The 20,339-nt window shown below is 37.6% G+C and overlaps 1 protein-coding gene across 1 annotated transcript in view; it reads left to right on the forward strand.

Annotated features, from left to right (window-relative positions):
• The window catches only part of LOC150095816 (outer mitochondrial transmembrane helix translocase-like), a 235,029-nt gene that overhangs the window by 93,638 nt on the left and 121,052 nt on the right, over positions 1-20,339 (forward strand). The window lies entirely within an intron of this gene.

Below are 20,339 nucleotides of genomic sequence, written 5' to 3' on the forward strand. Positions count from 1 at the left end.
TTACATTACGGATGGGAATGAAACCCAGGTCTTTCCGACCAAAGGGCTTCATCCATACCGACTGAGCTACAAAAGTTCGACCTCATTTTTAATGACATTCTCTGATGAGATGATCAAATCCAAGAACCTAAATTCTTGTGTGCATACTGTCTGAGGTAGTTGCTCCTCAAAAACTTTAGAAACTCATTTTCTTTATTTCTGCTATAAAGAAATAAATCTTGTCATTTCAGCTTATATTGCTATAATTGAAATCACCCTTTGCTTGTACATTTCATCACTACCCTCCACATTACCAGGTCTATAACAACATCCAACTAATGATTTAATTCTATTCACCTGTGTTTTATGCTGTACTGCCTCAAAACCACTGCCATTGTTTCCTCCTTGCATCTCTACATTACTCTTTTTCTGTCATCAATAGCACTCAACTTCCTTTTTATCCTTTCTATCTTCATGAAATACATCATTTCCTTCTATGTCTGTTCTTGTTAGGATGTCATCCTGATTCAACCATGTCTCACTTATTCCAACAATTTTTGGGTAAATGAACTCAATCACTGCAACCATTTCACTTCCATTGTTTCTGATACTTCTAGCATTCATTATACAAACATAACAGCTCATTCTTGAATCTATAAATTTCACTGATAGCACTTATTAGATTTGACTTCTTCATACCTTCCTTGAGCCATTTATTTTTATTCTAACTCATTCCATAACCTACTTCAAATCCTACTTCTCCTACATACCAGGCTATCCCTTTCTCTTCTTGTCTAACCATGTATTCATGCTCTTTTTGAGCATCCACCTTTCTCACGCTGTGTTCCCTTTCTCATCCCGAGTCTCCAGGTTTCCCTGTAATATATTATGTTATAACATCATCAGCCATTGTCAGTCCACTTCCATTTCTGGACGAAGTGGCAACTCATATAGGTAAATATGACTTCTCTATTGCTTCCACCTTGGTATCACCACCTCTGGGTCTGGCTCCCACTGAAGAGACCTCAATAAAGGTCGAAACCGGTCTGGGTAGTGGCCCTTCCCTTAATGCATAGCATTATACATGTCCACAAGGAGATGTGCTTTGCATTATAGGAGATACTAAGACAAGGAGTGATGAGAGCTTGGTTCGCCTTTACCACGAGTTGCCTCAGTCCTGAAGACACTTCAGGTGCAAACTTTGTTTGCTTACACTTGGATAAAGGATTAAACTAAATTTATTATAGTCTAACCAAGTGGGGAAAAAACTTCCAATATCTTTCTCTAAATCCAGAGTAATTTAATAATAAGGTGAGACACCTTTTGGCAACTAGTATAGGTAAATATGACTTCTCTATTGCTTCCACCTTAGTATGACCACCTCTGGGTCTGGCTCCCACTGACGAGACCTCAATAAAATTCGAAACCGGTCTGGGTAGCGGTCCTTCCCTTAATGCATAGCATTATACATCTCCACAAGGAGATGTGCTTTGCATTATGGGAGATACTAAGACAAGGAGTGATGAGAGCTTGGTTCGCCTTTACCATGAGTTGCCTCAGTCCGAAAGATACTTCAGGCACAAACTTTGTTTGCTTACACTTGAATAAAGGATTAAACTAAATTTGGCTATATTTGTATTATATAGCTATATATGGAAAAATCTAAGGATAGCATTATTTCAACACTGCTATTCTGTACTGTCTTAGGCATAATGTATAAATTTTACTTAACATATAGCTATATATAACTATATATTATATATATGGATTTTATCGCTACATTTGAATATACAGTATATATGGATATATGGCTAAGTATATAAATGTGAGTTTTTTTCAGTTCCTTAATTTTTAAGAGCTTCTAAAATAGCTAATGTTGAAATTGAATCAAATGCCTTTTCAAAATCAATAAATGCCAGACCTAAAGGTTTTTGGTATTCATTTGTCTTTTCAACAATTTGTGTTATTACAAATATATGATCAATAGTAATTTTTTCTGAATCCAGCTTGTTCTGGAAGTTGACAAAAATCAAGTTTATTTTGTATTCCATTGCTAATGATTTTTGTAAAATAAGGAGGCTAATAGGGCAGTATTTTTTAATGTCTTCTCTTGTCTCCCTTTTTTAAAACTATAATAAGGATAGCATTATTTCAACACTTTGCTTTCTGTACTACTGGCCTAACCATAATGTATAAATTTTACTGAACATAGTCATGACTAGTCCACCATATGCTTTCTTTCCTTATTGTTTTAGCATGAGTAAAAGAATGACACAAGGAAGTAAAAACTTCAGAACAAGGAAAATCAGAATTACATTTTCTATTGTAATGCAATTTCAATTCTCATTCCATACTGAACTTCTTTTAAAACATCAGACCATATTTCTACCTCTTCCATTTTGGATATTACATTTTGTTTTCCTACTGGTTTGAGTCTTGGAAATCATCATATTCAGGAAAACCTCACTTAATGCAATTAATTAATCCATCAAATAATGTGCGGTAACCAAAATTGCATTAAGCGAATACAATAAACAGTAGGAATAATTATAATTCATCCATCAGCGTAAATTAAAAAAAATAAATAAAATTATAAGCTATATTTGAGGATAAAATCATCCAAGTTAATAAAAAATCAATTGCTTAAATTTTTATTTAATGTCTAAACATTTGATTGAGCTACTTTTTTACAAAAAAATTAAGTAAAGATATTTGAATAGTGCTCAACTTTTTCATCTTGTCATGCAATTTGCGATAGCTCGATCACTTTATCAAGATTTCGGCAGACTTTGAAGCTTCATTGTATATCAGGATCAGCATCAAACAAAATTTTCTTAGCATGCTCAATGTGATTGAAAACTAGCTCAAGTTCTTTTGCGGTTAGCTTCTTAGTCGTAACATTCGCTTCTTGTTCCCACTCCTTATTTTCTTCTTCTTCATATGCATGCTGTTCTTCTAGTTGAAGAAGATCACTCTTATTTAACTGTTCTGAATGGAATTGAGCGTGTTTCTCACATCTTCATTATCCAGTTCATTAAATCCAAGTTCTTTTCCGATTGTGCTGATTTTTTTGATAATGTCAGATCTTGGATTCTGCACATGATAAACTAACATACGCTTGATCTTAAAGTCACCTTCTGCATGTCTCCTAATAAAAGCATAAGACAGTCTTTAGATACTCTGTATCCTGGTTGAGATGCGTCAGTTTTAGCTAGGAAAGGTTTTGTTCGCATACACTTCCAAAAGAGACCAGTTTTGCTGGTCTCTTTTGAAGAAGAACACTCTTATTTAACTGTTCTGAATGGAATTGAGCATGTTTCTCACATCTTCATTATCCATTTCATTAAATTCAAGTTCTTTTCCGATTGTGCTGATTTTTTTGATAATGTTAGATCTTGGATTCTGCACGTGATAAACTAACATACGCTTGATCTTAAAGTCACCTTCTGCATGTCTCCTAATAAAAGCATAAGACAGTCTTTAGATACTCTGTATCCTGGTTGAGATGCGTCAGTTTTAGCTAGGAAAGGTTTGTTCGCATACACTTCCAAAAGAGACCAGTTTTGCTGACATTGAATATTTGATGATCATCATAATCACTCCGCTGAATTATCCTTTGCAATTCCTTTGCAACGTTGACAAGTGCCTCTGCTTGCTGCAGATTGGCAACAAAATTTTGTGTAACATAAAATTCACATAATGTAAAAAATCGCACTAACTGATTAATCAGTTGCTTAAAGTGAGCAATAGTATTATTTCACTCAATCATGCTAACTGAATATTGCGCATATTGAATTCGTGTTATGCGAGGATTTCCTGTAATTTGGCGTAGAAGAATTCTATATGTCTTATGATCTGTTCTTTGTCTTTAATTAGTACACCATTTCCATCTTTAAGGTCATCCATCTTTAAGGGTTATTAATTTATTTTGTCTTATGAACAACTCTTCTCACTCCTTTTAGACTTGTATTAATTTTTATTATAATTCTGATTTTCCTTATTCTGAAGTGTCTGATTTTTTGTGTCATTTATTTTTAAGATATATAAAGAAATATATCTTAAAACCCTTTAATCCCCCCCCCCCCCAATGTTTAATCAGATTGTAATATGATTCCTTTAGGATATATAAGAAGACATGTCAGAGGTTTTGAAGAAATTAGAAGCCACAGATATGTGGACTGTCATCAAGTTTTTCGTGCTGCAAGAAAAGTCTGCAACTGAGATTCACCAAACTTTGTGTCAGACTTTAGGAGACTGTTCCTCAGCTTATCCAAAAGTTGCCAGATAGATCATGGCTAAGTTTAAACTGGGCAGCTTTAGATAACAGATGCCCCCAGGTCAGTTAGACTTTCCACAGTATATCACACCTGAAAACATTGATGTAGTGCATGCCCATGATCCTTGATGAGAGACGAATAACAGCCAAAAACATTGCAAAGACTCTGGGAATATCCAGGGAATGAGTTGGGGTCATTATCCACCAACATCTGGACATGCAGAAGCTCTCAGCGAAGTGGGTCCCCAAATGTTTGATTGCCAACCAAAAAATAACAGGTGATAACAGGTTCTGTTATCTCAAGGGATTTTGGATCATTTTGAGAAATCAGGTGCAAATTTTTTGATGAAACATTGCTTCATCACTATGAGAGAGAGACCAAACAACCGTCATCCTTGTGTAGAGGCTTAAGTGCTGTGAGGACATTATGTTGGAGGTTTAATGGATTTTTTACAACACTCAAAAATAATTAAAATAGAATTTAATACTTCCTATATTTCGTCCTAGTCACTAGGACATCTATGGGGATTACAAAAACAATTAATGTAACATGCACACAAAAACTTACAATACTAAGCCCAACCATGTGGGTGACACTAAAGTCCTATCTAGGTGGAGCGTCCTCTAAGGGCGGTCGTAGGTGGCCTGGAATGCAAGGTGGGACCTCTGGTGATGAGTGTTTCCCAAATCTTTGGAAGCTTAATGCAGTCAGCGCCCTTTGCCTTGGCCGTAATTTTGCCGTCGCCCTGAAAGAAGTGCTGGTGCTTGATGTAATGATTAACGTCGAACGGGGGATCGGTCGCTTACCGTCGTAGGTAGCCAACAACATCAGACTCGACATAGCCAACATCCTCGCTCACTCTTCGCCTCCAAAAAGTAACTTATCGTATGCCCAACGCATGACTCTCCTGAAACTACGCAAAGAAAAAAGTATCGTCATCACTAGAGCGGATAAGGGTAATGCCACAGTCGTTCTTAATACCAGCGAATACAATCGTAAAATGAACATTATCCTCCGCAATCGCGCTACCTACATCCCGCTAGAACACGACCCCACAAAAACACAAGTTAAGAAATTAAAAATCTTACTTAAAAAAGTTACCTCCTGGCCCCCTGACGTCATGAAAAAACTTAAACCTTTCCGCTTCCGTCCCCCCTGAATATACGGTTTACCAAAAATCCACAAACCCAATTCCCCACTCAGGCCTATAGTAGATGCCACTAATGCACCTTGTTACAGATTGTCTAAACAGCTGGCCAACTCTCTGTCCCCCCTCACCGGAAATTCCGCATCCTATATAAAAAACTCGACCCACTTTAAAGCCCTCACAGAAAATTTAACCTTGAATAATACAGACATATTAGTAAGCTTTGATATCTCCTCATTGTTTACCAATATTCCCTTAACTGACACTTTATCTCTCTTAGAAAACGTTTTTCCCTCTGACATCTTAGATCTCTTTTCCTTTGCCATCAACTCTGGGTATTTCTCTTGGAAGAACAAACAAAATCTACAAGCAGATAGAGGGAACTGCCATGGGTTCACCCCCCCCCCCCTTGCCAATTTCTATATGGAAGATTTCGAAAAATGAGCCTTAGACTCAGCCCCACTCAAACCGTCTATCTGGCTAAGATATGTAGATGATGTGTTCTCTATTTGGCCTCATGGCCCAGACACGTTAGACTCCTTCCTCAGTCATCTCAATAGCCTACATCCAAGAATCCAGTTTACTATGGAAAAGGAAAAGAACAATTGTTTACCCTTCCTAGACACCTTAGTCACACGCCTGCCTAATGATACACTTGCCTTCACTGTATACAGAAAACCCACACACACAGGCAGATACATTCACAAACTCTCCCACCACCACCCCTCGCAACAATATGGCATCATTAAAACTCTTACCAAGAGAGCCCACAATCTTTGTTCCAGTGGAACCGTCCTCACTACTGAGCTTAACCACATATACAGAACTTTCCTCTCCAATGGCTACAGCGAACACAGTATCAAAAAAATAATCAATTCCTCCCCCATTCCCCATCCCTCTCGTCAACAAGATTTTAAAAATGCCATCACCATACCCTACATCCGTGGCACCTTCTGAAAAAATAGCCAAGGTACTAAAAAAGTATAACCTACACACAGCATATAAGCCCTACCGCAAACTTGCTACCCTTATCCGGTCTATGAAAGATCAGCTCCCTCCTCTCTCTCTGCCTGGAGTTTACAAAGTACCCTGTTCCTGTAAGCTTGCGTACTTTGGACAGACAGGCAGATCAGCATCCATCCGCCTGGAGGAACACAAGTCGTACATCGTTAAACACAACTATGGCCATTCAGGCTTGGCTGACCATGTGTTGGACACCACCCACAGAGTATCATGGAAGAAAACCACCATGCTCCACCACAGCAAATTCAAGAAAGAGAGACTTTTCTTAGAAGCAGCAGCAGCAGCTCTCAGAAACCAACCAAATCTAAATAAATACGGTTGCATTAAGCTTCCGAAGATTTGGGAAACACTCATCACCAGAGGTCCCACCTTATATTCCAGGCCACCTACGACCGCCCTTAGAGGACGCTCCAGGACTTTAGTGTCACCTAGATAGGACTTTAGTGTCACCCACGTGGTTGGGCTTAGTATTGTAAGTTTTTGTGTGCATGTTACATTAATTGTTTTTGTAATCCCCGTAGATGTCCTAGTGACTAGGACGAAATATAGGCAGTATTAAATTCTATTTTAATTATTTTTGAGTGTTGTAAAAAATCCATTAAACCTCCAATATAACAAACAACAGTCAGTGGAGTGGAGACACAAACGTTCTCCATGGCCAAAGAATTTCTGAACACAATCAGTAGGGAAGGTTCTTGTCATTGTCTTTTGGGATATGGATGGTGTAATCCTTACCAAGTACCTCAAAAAAAGTGAAACTGTTACAGCAGCAGTTTATTCACAGTTTTGAAGGAATTGAAGGAGATACTGAAGGAAAAATGCCACAGGAAACTGAGCAGAGGCATGTCACTTTTGCAGTAAAAGGCACCTGCTCACACTGCTCATGAAACCAAACAGACAATACAGAACTTGGGCTTTCAGTGCCTGCCTAACCCACCCTATTCAACAGACCTGGCCCCATCTGACTACTTCATATTCCCAAATTTAAGGAAATACTTGAAAGGAACAAAATTGACTACATGTGATGAAGTCATATCTGCAGCTGAGGACTGCTTTGTGCAAATATTGGTTGATAAATTCATTCAACCATCACCCTTATGCAATAGGCCTTATTAACCTCCTTCCACTATTTAATACTCTTACAGTTTGCAAGATTTTCATTAAACATGTAATCAGTGTCAAGGTTACTTCCTTTGCACATTCTCTTAAACATGTGAAATCCATCTTCCCCCAGAGCCTTACTGAAACGTAGGATTCTCATTAGTCTAAATCACTTCTCTTCATTCACTTTGAAAAAAAAAAAAACTTTAACCCACTCTATTCCTCTTGGAGTAAAATCTGCCTTACCAAATTAAATGTTCAATGAAGTGATCATTAAACAGCCCTTCTGCATTATCTTTATTGGTCATCATCTGAGTATTGTCCTTTCTTGGAAGAGCATTTATCCACAGTCATTTTTTCTCTTATATGTCAGACTCCGTGGGCTTCTCCTAGAATTGTTCTGGCTAGTCTTCTCTATTAATGTTCCTTTTACTCAGTATGATGGTAATATTTTGAACCTTATATTCCCATGATTTCACAGCTGTTTTCCATAAAGTAAAAACTCGATCCTGATAACCCCTATTTGGCCTGAATCCTGGTTGTTGTGCAATTTTCTTTTTTGTCTCCCAAGTATGTTTGCATTAATCCTATGTGGAACACTCAGCAACTAAATTCCTCTGTTTTCTCTTTTTTTTTTTTTTTTTTTTTTTTCCTGATGGAAAAAGAATAAGTGAGCTAAGCTATGTGTAAAAGTAGCTAAACAAAAGTCATTGGAAAACTTGGTATGGAAAATAAATATCAGGAAGGTGGCGAAATGTTCTGGAGGCTATTGAAGACGCTTAGAAATGGAGGAAAGATTACTGTAATAGAATCAAAGATACTAAAGGTGACATGAAAACTGGAGTAGTTACTTCGAAAGACTGTTAAATGAACCAAGTGGTGACAGAACTACTAGAAAATTTTCAAGAGGAATGCCAAAGGAGTATGTATCAATATTTGAGTTAGAAAAAGCAGTCACAAACTTGAAATGTGGAAAGGCAGCTGGAGCAGATGATATTGAGCTGTATTGCTTAAGTATTGAGGTATAAAAATTTTTCAGTGGTTATACTGCATAATTGAGAGAGACTGGTCAGAAGGTTGAATTCCCCATGATTGGAGTAGAGCTCTCATAGTACCCATCTATAAAAAAGGGAATAAAGCTGAATGTGAGAATAACAGAAGAATTTATCAACTAAGTGTTCCAGGTAAGATTTATGCAAACATACTTGAAAAGAGGTCGAGAAAGAATTGTGGAAGAGAAACTTGGAGAAGAACAAGCTGGGTTCCAAATAGAGGTTGTGAAGATTAGATTTTGACTTTAAGACAAATAGTTGAGAAATCATGGGAATATGACAAGGATCTGTACTTAAGTTTTGTAGATCTGGAAAAGACATATGACAAGGTGCCCAGAAAAAAGCTTTTCTGGTGACAGAACTAGTGACAGAACTGGTGTCAGTCAGCAGCTACAGTTGAAGGAAATCAGGAAGATAGTTTGATGTAAAATCAGGAGTAAGACAAGGATGCACATTATCTCTACTCTTATTCATCATCTATATGGATCACATTTTGAAAGAAAGTGGTATTAGCCTTGATATTAAAATTGAAGATGTCATACTTAGCTCTTTGCTTTATGCAGATGATGTTGTACTCCTAAAGACAACTAGTGCAAGTCTCCAGGATTCTCTGACTAAATTGAATAACAGCTGTAATAAATTTGGCATGAAAATCAGCTATAAAAAGACCAAAATTATGAAAATAGGCAGGAACATAGATAACTTCAGCCGCATTCTGAATGGAGATCCTATAAAATAGTAAAATATTTCAGTTATTTAGGCACAATTTTTAGTGAAGATGGCGAGTTAAATCTGGAAATAGACAACAGAATAAGCAAAACTGGTATGGTGGGCAGCAGGCTGAATAAATTTATATGTAATAAGAGAGAAATTAGCCAAAACACCAAACTAGCAGTATACAGTTAGACATAAAGCACTCCATCAAAGACAAGAGACCACAGTATACAGCTTCCTAGAAGGGAAGCGAACCGATGGCATCAGTGGCAGAATCAGAATGATATTAAAAATGAAGATATTAGAAAGGAACTTGACACTATTAGTTTTCAAGAATGTGTAAACAGAACTAATCTAACATAGTATGGCCACTTAAATAGAATGGGTGAGGAAAGGTTATCACAACAAGTGTTTGATGCCAAGATGGCTGGGAAGAAAACCAGAGGGAGACCAAGATCTGGGTGGATTGATTCAGTGAGAACTGTCTTAGAAGAACGAAATGCTAGATATGACAATATTGGAGTGCTTACAAGTAATAGACTAATTTAGAGGAATATTGTGGATAGATTAATAATAATGTAAACTTAATCATTTAGTGCTGTCATAGTAACCTGAGCACCCCTTGGAGTTAAATATCAAGAACTTGATGATAATGGATTTTTCTGCCTCTGTACTAATATATATTCCTGTTGGCATTCCCTTGGTATATTTTCTACCCTGTTATGTCACTGCTTGTATCTTCATGGAGTTAAAAGACTCATTGCAGGAGATCTATTATTCACACAATACCTCTCCTTAAACTCTTTCACTGATGAAGCATCCACAACCACTTTTGGCCAACTTATTCCATCCATTCATTACCCTCCAAGCAAAAAACTACTCCTAACACCTTGCAAACCACACTCTTACACAATTTCCACAGTTGACCTTTAATGCTGAAAAAGGACTTCTGTGTCAATCCTATAAAACTTCTTTATTAAGTTATATGCTTCTGTCACGTGTTCTCTTTTTTTGGCCATCAGCTAGTTTTTGAATCCCATAGACCTTTAATCTATTCTCATAAGCAGTATTCCATAGACCTATCACAATCTTTGTCACTTGCCTCTGGCTCCTCTTTACTACTACTTCTTCATCCTCATGAAATCTGGGTGTCCAGATGTGGTCTTATTAAAGTCTTATAAAGGAGAAGTGACTGTGGAAGTCACCCACAGTCATCCCTGTGTTTCTGGCATCATCTGTTTCCTGTAGTTCAGTTCCATCAATATAGTATATAACTTGTGATCTCTTCTTCCCAAAGTGCATCACCTTACACTTGGTTACATTAAGCTGGCAATATGTCTTTGCCCCTTTTACTGGTCTATTTAAGCCATTCTGCAGGATCTCTACATCATCGTCATTTACTATTGTTTGTCCCGGCTTCATCAGCAAACAACTGAATGTTTCTTATCATATCATTTCCTGCATCATTGATGTAAATATTAAACAACAGACGACCAAGAACTGAACCTTTGTGGGACACTGGTCATTTGCCTTCTTGTGGGCTCAACTCCTCCATAAACTATTCTTTGATATCTGTTGAAACTCTAATCCATATCACCAGATTTATATCCATCCCTATTTGTTCCAATTTATACAATAGAGTTCTATGTGGAATCTGTCAAACTTTGCAAAGTCCAGCAGTGTTAGTGAGTAGAAATTTTCCTAGTCCAACTCCATTGTCACTTTATTATAAAAAATAAGCAAATTATTAAGGCAAGAAACCATGTTGCCCCTTATAAAGTATCGTATTCTGTCTTTTGCCAATTTCTTTACTAAACCACTGCTCCTGAGATGTGATTGGCCTGTAATTTGCTACTTTTGTATGCAGTTTAACTGTTTTGCCCTCTTTCTATTCCATTGGCACCTTCCCAGTACTGAGGATTAAATTCAAAAATGTTGGTCAGAGAATCTGATAATTCCTTTGCACATTCTCATAATATGTGGGATGATATGCCATCCAATCCCATTGCCATGTTTGCATGAAGGTTCTGCAATATCCTAAGCATCTCCAATTCTTCAGCCTAGAGGTTTTCCTATCACTGGCATTGCAACATCATCACCTAAATGGTTACACCCTTGCAAAATACTCACTCAATAATTAAACTATTTGATTTGGTTCTGTTACCTTCCTGCCATCAGCACTTTTTAAAGGCATGCTTCCATAGTTATTCTTCCTTTTACTTGCCACATACTGATAAAATTTAGCATTTCTTTTGTCCTTCCTTGCCTGTGCTTTACCCTTATCTCTTCTTGCTTCTGTCTTGTACAGCTCATGGGCATACCGATCACCTCTTTGTTAATTTTCCCTCTACAACTTTTCTTTGCTTACAACTCCTTAATGATGCTAACTATCCATCTAACTTCTACTTTTATTTTTTTTTTTATTATTATTATTATTAAACAAGACCTCATGGAGTCAAAGACTCATCTAGGAGGTCCGTTTATCTCGCACACATCTCATCATACCGTGTCTTAAACACATTCAAACTCCTTGCAGACACCACACTCTCAGGCAAGGCATTCCAATCACTCACAACTCTGCACGAAAAAAACCTGCCTCTCACTCCCCTACTCACACCCTCTTTATACAGTTTCCAGGGATGACCTCTGGTTCTCCCCTGATCTCCCACTATTCTCTGTAGAACTTCTCCACCATTGATCCTATAACAACCCCTTACCAACTTGTAGGTCTCTATCATATCTCCCATCTTCCTTCTCTCCGCTAGACTGCAAATTACATCTTTTCAATCTTTCCTCATACTCGACATTCCAGAGGTCAGAAACTACCTTAGTCAGTTGCCTTTGGACCCTTTCCAACATCTCTTCATCCTTCTGAAAACCAGGTGACCAAATCTGGGCACAATAGTCCATGTGTGGCCTAATCAAAGCCTTATACAATGGAACAAGAATCTCCCTACTTCTACACATCAGTGTCCTCCGCATCATTCCCAGAAGTCTTTGTGTTGTCTTCACAATTTTGGTGATGTGTCCCCTAAATTTTAGATCCTTATCCACTATCACCCCCAGATCTCTTATTTCCTCTACTTCCAACAATATATTCTCACCAATCATAAATTCTGCATCCCATCTTTGTTTTCCAAATTTTAAAACCTTACATTTTGCAACATTGAACTCACATCTCCATTTGCTTGCCCAATCACTCAATTTATTCAAGTCTTCTTGCAAGGCCACAACATCTTCACTACTCTTTATGGTTCGTCCCAATTTTGCATCATCTGCAAACAACTGAATATCTCCATCCAAATCTTCGCCAATATCATTAATATACAAGTTAAATAGTAATGGCCCTAAAACAGACCCCTGAGGCACTCCACTAGTGACTTTCCTTTTCCTGGATATTGCACCCCCATACACAACTTCTTGATACCTATCAGATAGCCAGTCTCCAATCCAATGCACTAATCTAATATCCAACCCCATCTGCTCTAGTTTGACTGTCAACTTATCATGAGGTACTCTATCAAAAGCTTTTGCAAAATCCAAGTATATTACTGTATATCCTTCTCCTCTGTCCAAGGAAGCAGTCACTTTATTGTAATATTATTATTATTATTATTTTGACACCTCCAGGGAGTCCAAAGACTCATCGAGGGAGAGTGTGCCGACAGCATCGAACGATTGGCCCCTTCCAATTACTAACCGCGCTCAAACTTACTTAACTGAGCCATTAGTAGCAGAGGCACTACCAATCGACATTATCGACAGCAGAGGCACTACCAATCGACATTATCGACAGCAGAGGCACTACCAATCGACGATAATAAGTAGATTACTAAAACATGACCTCCCTTTAGCAAATCCATGCTGTCCATCAAAGATTATGCCATTGTTGTCAACCCAACTCTGGATCCTAGTTCTCACAAGCTTCTCCAACAACTTGACCACAACACCTAACACACAGATAGGCCTATAGTTTGATGCTTGATTTCGATCACCTCCTTTATGAAGTGGCACAATCTTGCCCTCCTTCCACTCTTTAGGAACTTGACCAAGTGCAAGACTCGTATTAAAAAAATATGTCAAGGCAGGTGTCAACTCTCTGGCACATTCCTTCAGAATACGCGTTGATATATTATCAAGTCCCACAGCCTTATTTACATCTAGTTTACTCAACTCCCCAAACACCTCTTGCTCACTTACAGTCAGTCTCTCCTCCCCATCATCAACTGCTCTTAATCTCTCCATGAAGTCACTTTCACAAGATTGAAAGATCTTTATGAACTGCTCATTAAGTATCTCCACCACACATTCTGCAACAGCTGTCTTTATACCATTTCCTCCAATCAATGTCATCCTTCCATAATCGTTCTTTCTTTTGCTGGCTACATATCGAAAGAACTCCCTAGGATTCTTTTTGGCTTCATTAGCTAACTGCTGTTCATACCTCCCTTTAGCTACTCTCACCAACCAAGTCACCCTCCTTGCCTGGTCTTTGTAGACCTCATGAAATTGGTTACTTCCACTTCTCTTATGCTGCCTCCACAATGCCCTTTTTCTCTGTATCGCATGCTTAATCTCTTTATTCATCCATCTCACACCTACCTTATTTAACCTTCTCACCCGTGGAATACATTTAGACATTGCATCTACTAAATAGTTTTTAAAAATCCCCCAAGCTGCATTGATCTCTTTTCCAGCTAACTCCTCATTCCATGCTACACCTGCAAGCTGTCTCCTGAGCTCTTCATAATCACCCCCCTCCCTTGTAGTTCCACATATACCCTTTTTTCACAGGGGGGTCCTTGCACTGCTGGCAACCACCCAGGTAATCACCTCATGGTCACTTTCACCAATTGGTGGATGATTTGACACCTCATTGATAATTACATCCTCCGATGAGATGACCAAATCCAAGACCCTTAATCCTCTTGTGCCCTCTGTTACATACTGTCTGAGGTAGTTATCCCTCAAAAACTCAAGAAACTCATTTTCTTTACTTCCAGTTGCTATCTCTTCATTCCAGTCTATATTGCCATAATTAAAATCACCCATAATGATCATCCTTTTCTTATTTGCTTGGCTTATTTGACTATACATTTCACTATCACCACCATCCACATTACCAGGTCTATAACAACATCCCACCAAGTATTTGATTCTATTCACCTCTATCTCACACCATACTGCCTCAAAACCACTGGCCCTATTTCCCTCTTGCATCTCTACCTTGTATGGACATAACCCTTTCTCTATCATCAATAGCACTCCCCATCCTTTTTTACCCCTTCTATCCTCACGAAACACATCGTACCTTTCCATCTCTATTCCTGTCAGGATGTCGTCCTCATCTAACCATGTCTCACTTATTCCGACAATCTCTGGGTGCACAGACGCAATTAGTGCAACCATTTCATCTGCCTTGTTTCTTATACTTTTAGCATTTGTATACAAACACAACAGCTCATTTCTGGATCTACAGCTAGTTCCACTGATACCACTCACTCGATGTGATCTCTCCATGCTGGACTGGGGCCGTTTCCCTTTCTGCTTCTTCATTTTAGAACCCTTTGCAATTTCATCTGTTTCCTCTTGATCCCTGGTCATCCCATTACTTTCCTGCCTACACATGCTCTCACATTCTCTTGGAGCATCCACCTTTCTCACGCTGTATACCCCTGTCCACTCTGAGCCTCCCCGTTTCCCTGCTCCTCTTGCACACCCATTCTCTCATTTTCTATACTCATACCACTCACTTCCCCATTCATTTCCACTTCTTCAATCTCTCCTGTCTTACTCTCCTGCTCTTCCACATCACTCCCCTCTCGATCTGATTCATTCTCTCTATTCACTTCTCTACTTTCCAGCAGCAGTCTCTCCAAGTGACTCACACCATAACCACTCAAATGCAGTCCATCGCTCCCATACAGCTCACTTCGTCCCTCAAACTCATTCCACACATTAACAAACTCTACTCCCATCTCCTCACACATTTCAGCCAGAATATCATTCATAATCCTTACTCTCTGCCTCATTTCATCACAATCAATCCTAGGCAACACACTGACTACCCTTCCTGTCACACTATTCTCTTTTATCTTTCCAAGCAGTCTCCTGACATTCATTTTGACACGCTCTGTGTTCTCTCTCAAATCATTTGTACCAATCAATACAATTAACTCTTTTGCTCGCTCTCGCCTCATATTCAATGCCTCAATCACTACTCATTTTACCGCCTGGAAAACATACCTGGTGCATTCTATCCTCTAGCACACCTTTAATAATGGAGTTGCCATACAACACCACTCGCTCATCTTTCGTTAACTCTTTCATGCCATCATGATTTATTTTAATAGTTTTGACCTGAATTCTCTTAATTTCATTCCGCATCCATTTCATTTCTTGCTTCATCCAATCCAATTCACCTTCCGAACCTAGCAACACATTCTCTCTATCATTAAATCTTTCTAACTTTCTAACTCTCGACCCCCTCTTCTCACTTTCCCTCTTATTCATCCTTCTTTGTTTCCGTACTTTTGGTCCAACATATGTCCAACTTTCGCTATCATTCTTCTCACTTTCACTCATATTTATCTTTCTTTGTTTCCGTACTTTCGGACTAACATGCGTCCAACTTTCGCTATCATTCTTCTCACTTTTACTGTCATTCATCTTTCTTTGGTTCAGTACTTTCGTTCCAACATGCGTCCAACTTTCGCCATCATTCATTCTTTTTTCGCTATTATTTATTCTTTTGATTTTTTTTACTTGCGATTTCTGCATCACGCCATTTCTACTTTCATTCGTTCTCTCAATTTCGTTTCTTTCCGCCTCACTTTCGTCCCTTTTTACATCCGTTACGGTTGTCAAATCGCTGTTTTTCTTTTTTCCTGATTTTTTAACATTTTTTCGCCTCTCTTACTCACCATCCTTCTCTTTCAAACATGCACTCGCGACACAATCGGTACTAGCACTTTCTGTCATCAATTTCATATTCGCATTCATCAGTTCCTCGTTGAGGTCACACTTCGCACACACCCTTCTTCCATCCACACTAAACATCCACAAATCATTTATTTAATTGAAGGAATACATATAACAGACCTCACACTTAACGAAACGACTGAAATCTAAATTAAAATCATGGAATGACAATGCCGACGCCATTTTTTTTTTTTTCTCTGCAGGTTACTAGGTCTAATAACGATTTCGTAATTTAGTTTAGGCAAGAAAAAACCCCCACACTAATAATATCCGTAGCATACAACGTTTACAGCCTCTCTTAAACAATTACGCATATATACTTAATTATTCCTAGTAAAACTTATCCGAATCTGGAGCTCTTCAAATCGCATCCGCAGCGCTTGGCCCACTTATGTAGCATTATTCCTCCTGACTCTGAAGTATAGATATTCTGAATTCACCGAAGTATAAGTACTCTTACCTCATGCAGTTCAATTTTGTTAAATTTTGTACCAGCAAAAAAGGGTTTCTTCTACTGCTTTATCTAAGTTGCTCAATTCCGTCTCCTTTTCCAGCAGAAATAACAGATAGATCAAACGTCCTTAAGACACATGAAAATTTCCAATCAGCATTTCCTCGAACATTCCTATAGAACATCAATTGCAATATTTTCTTTTATTTACTAATACTTATTTACAGTCTTAACTCCTCCACTTTAAAGGCTCACAGTTCTAAGATTCCTTTTTTGGAAACTTCTATTAACATTCTTCTGACTGTCACATACAACTAAATAAACTTCGCCTTCACCTGATACTACTTCCTTCACACCCTTTGACCATCTCCCGTGCACCACATCTCACTGATCTGTCCAAATTCTTGTCACTGCTGAAACCTGACTCCTCAGTTTGTCATAATCACCTGTTTTGTGATTCCACATATATTCATCCCTACTTAGCATAGCTGGATTGGTTATTGTTAAGTTCTTGGATGCTACAACCAGATTCAGCACTCAGAAAACCTCAAGTCCCCTTCATTACTTGCTGCCTCAGGTAATTATCTCTCGGCAGCTGTATAAATTCCATTTTCTTCTCTTCCTGTGACCATTTTTCCTCCAAATCTATGGTTCCATAGTTGAAATCCTCCTCTCCCATAATAATTACTTGACCTGCACTCATCATGCTAAGTTGCCAATGCATGTCATCTACATCCTCCCTTATTCTCCCTGGATTATAGTAGCAAGTAATTATATACTTTGTCCTATTATCCTCTATCTCAACACAAGATAGCCTTAAATGAGATAGCCTTTTTTTGTTTGTTTCAATACTTCTGTTATCATTAGCTAGACCTCTTTCCCTTTCCTTTTCTTTTTTCCTTCTCTGAAGATACTATATCCTTTGCATTCTATACCTATGACAATCATCATCATCATGCATATCAAAGATTTAGGCCTTGCATGGCCTGTTCCATCCTTAGAAGTCATCATTGAATCGTTTAAGAGGACTCCTGGTTTTCTTTTTCCTAATGGCTTGTACTTTAAGGCTTGTTTTGGCAATCTTTCTGTTTTTATTCTTTGAACGTGTTCCATCCATTTATGTTTATATTTTTTAATTTTTTCTATTACCGGTTCTTGGTTGAATTCTTTTATAATTTCTTCATTTCTTTTGTGATCAAATAGGGTATACTTTGCAGTTTTTCTCATAAACTTCATTTCTGCTGCTGTTAATCTTTGTCTTTTTGTTTTATTGTCCAGATTTCACTTCCATACATTAAGACTGGTAGGACTAATGTATTGTATACCTATGACAATATCATGCTCAGTCAACCAAGTCCTACTAATGCCTATAACTTTTGGTCAAGTTGAACTAACAATGCTAGAAACTCCTTGCCATTATTCCAAATACTTCTAATGTTAGTATACATAAATTGCAATACCACTCTTCATTCTTCAGCCTCCCTTAAACTTTGTGTTGTTTAGCCCACTAAAGTTAATAACCTGGACTGCTACATTTATCATGTAGTCACTCTCCCATTTAATAGCCTTTAAGTTGCCTGGAGTTCCCTCCCTAAACCTTCTAGTTTTCCTGTTTCTGTACTTTTGAACTGTCAAGCATTCCTCTTATCAATGAATCACTATAGAAAATTCGATCCTTATTCTCACACTTCTTCCTTTTCATACTCTGCTTTCTCTCCCCCTTTTTTGTTTCTGTGTCATACCATCCATCATGCATTTTTCCAACCTCCAATCTTACATTTCTTTTGTGGAAAACTCCATGTAAGTGCACTATCTTTTCCATTACCATCTAGTCATACTCTTAATTTTCCACTGTATCATTCTTGCAGTCACTCATATTGCTCACAACATCAACCTAGCCTATCACATTTTTGTGCATTTCATTTTTCAACATGCTACCATCATTCTTCTTGCACTCCTCACAATTCTGGCATTCGCTCTCGCTTACAGTGAGTGAGTTGTTGTAAGCAAGAGCGAATGGTTTCATTCATTCACTAGTTTCATTCTCTTTTCATAAATCTCTTGTTCTATGAGACATTTACTGGAGTTATTAATTACTGCAGACCTTTAAGATATCTTAATCCTCAGTTCTCATGTTACTCCTATGATTTCTTTATACAGTACTCTTTCCTTCATATCTAAACTTTTAAAACCTCAGCCATTTTTTCACCGTGATATTATCTTCTATCATCTTAACACCCATGACTTTTGTTTAACTACTTTTACACATTGCTTTGCTTTCTTATATATTTTCTATATTTTCTCAGGACACCCACTGACTTACCAGGAAATTTTAATATTTTCTTTTCCTGGACTCTGGACCACCTTTAACTTTGTGAATCCATCCTAAAGTTCTGGTTTTTCTATCTTTGCAACTTCAACTAACTTCACCATGACTCAGTGGCAGAATCAATATTTTCAGATTTTCCATTGATTCTTCAAGGTTTCATTCTTGTTTTCAAACTTTTTTTTCCTGCAATAATATTTTTATATTTGAGTCTGCTGTTTACCTCTGATAATCTACTCAGCTTCACAACTTTCACATTTTTTTTTTCAGTTTTTCTATGCATTTTTTTTTTCTTTTCAGTATAATTCCTTTTTCTCCTGCTAAAACTAAACCACGACAAGACTTTTTCTTGTGTATCCTCTTCATGTGTAGTCACATATTTATGTTGGAACGTGGTATATGTAATACACAAAAATCTACTAGGTTCTTACCATTATGTGGTTACTGTTTTCCCAAATTTTTCCACAAATATTTCTGTATATCTTATTTTAGAACTTTGTACTTTGTTGTTACATAATTTACAGAAGTTGTCATTGATTTTGTTCATTAGTTGCACTTATTTCACATTTCAACAGTTGCTAACTTATGTTCTTAATCAAATGAACATCTTGTATAAAAATTTGAAACATGTCAATAGATTAACAGGGCTGAGAAGAGAAAAAAAACAGGGAGTCTAAGGTTAGGAATCAAGATCATATGAATAAACAAAAGAAACAAGATAAGGAGAAAATTTTGTGTGATGATTCTGTGATCAGATTAATACTTAATGAAATGTAACAAAATCTTGTTTCCCCTGGTGCAAAAATTAATCATATTAGTAATGCTATCAGAATGCAGAAAGGTAAAGTGATAGAACTAATTGTCCTGGTTGGTACTAATGACCTGAGAGGTGAGAAATATTCTATGGGGGGGGGGGATGTGAAGGAGTTGTTGGATGAAGCAAAAAATGGTGGCTAGTGGTATGTTGCTGGGTTCTGTGCTAAGACCACTACTGTTTAATTTGTATATAAATAATATTGAAATAATCTTTGAAGGGGAAATATTCAGTTGTTTGTTGATGATGCAAAATTGGGTAGAGTAAGAGTTAATTAACTAAGGCAGGCATTGTTGGAGAGTTTACAGGATGATTTAAGTAAGTTGTCATTGATTGTAAGTTGGTGGCAATTGCTAATGAGTGTTATCTTAATGTGAAGAAATGTATGCTTTTAGGAATAAACGGCTTGTGTGTTGTGTACCATGTCGATGGAAATGTACTCCAGGAAATAGATGAAGCTAGAAATTTGGTGGG

This window comes from Typopeltis vanoorti, chromosome 19, assembly GCF_054136105.1.
Source record: "Typopeltis vanoorti isolate ZY-2024b chromosome 19, IOZ_Tvanoo_1.0, whole genome shotgun sequence".
NCBI classification, from domain to species: Eukaryota; Metazoa; Arthropoda; class Arachnida; order Uropygi; family Thelyphonidae; genus Typopeltis; species Typopeltis vanoorti.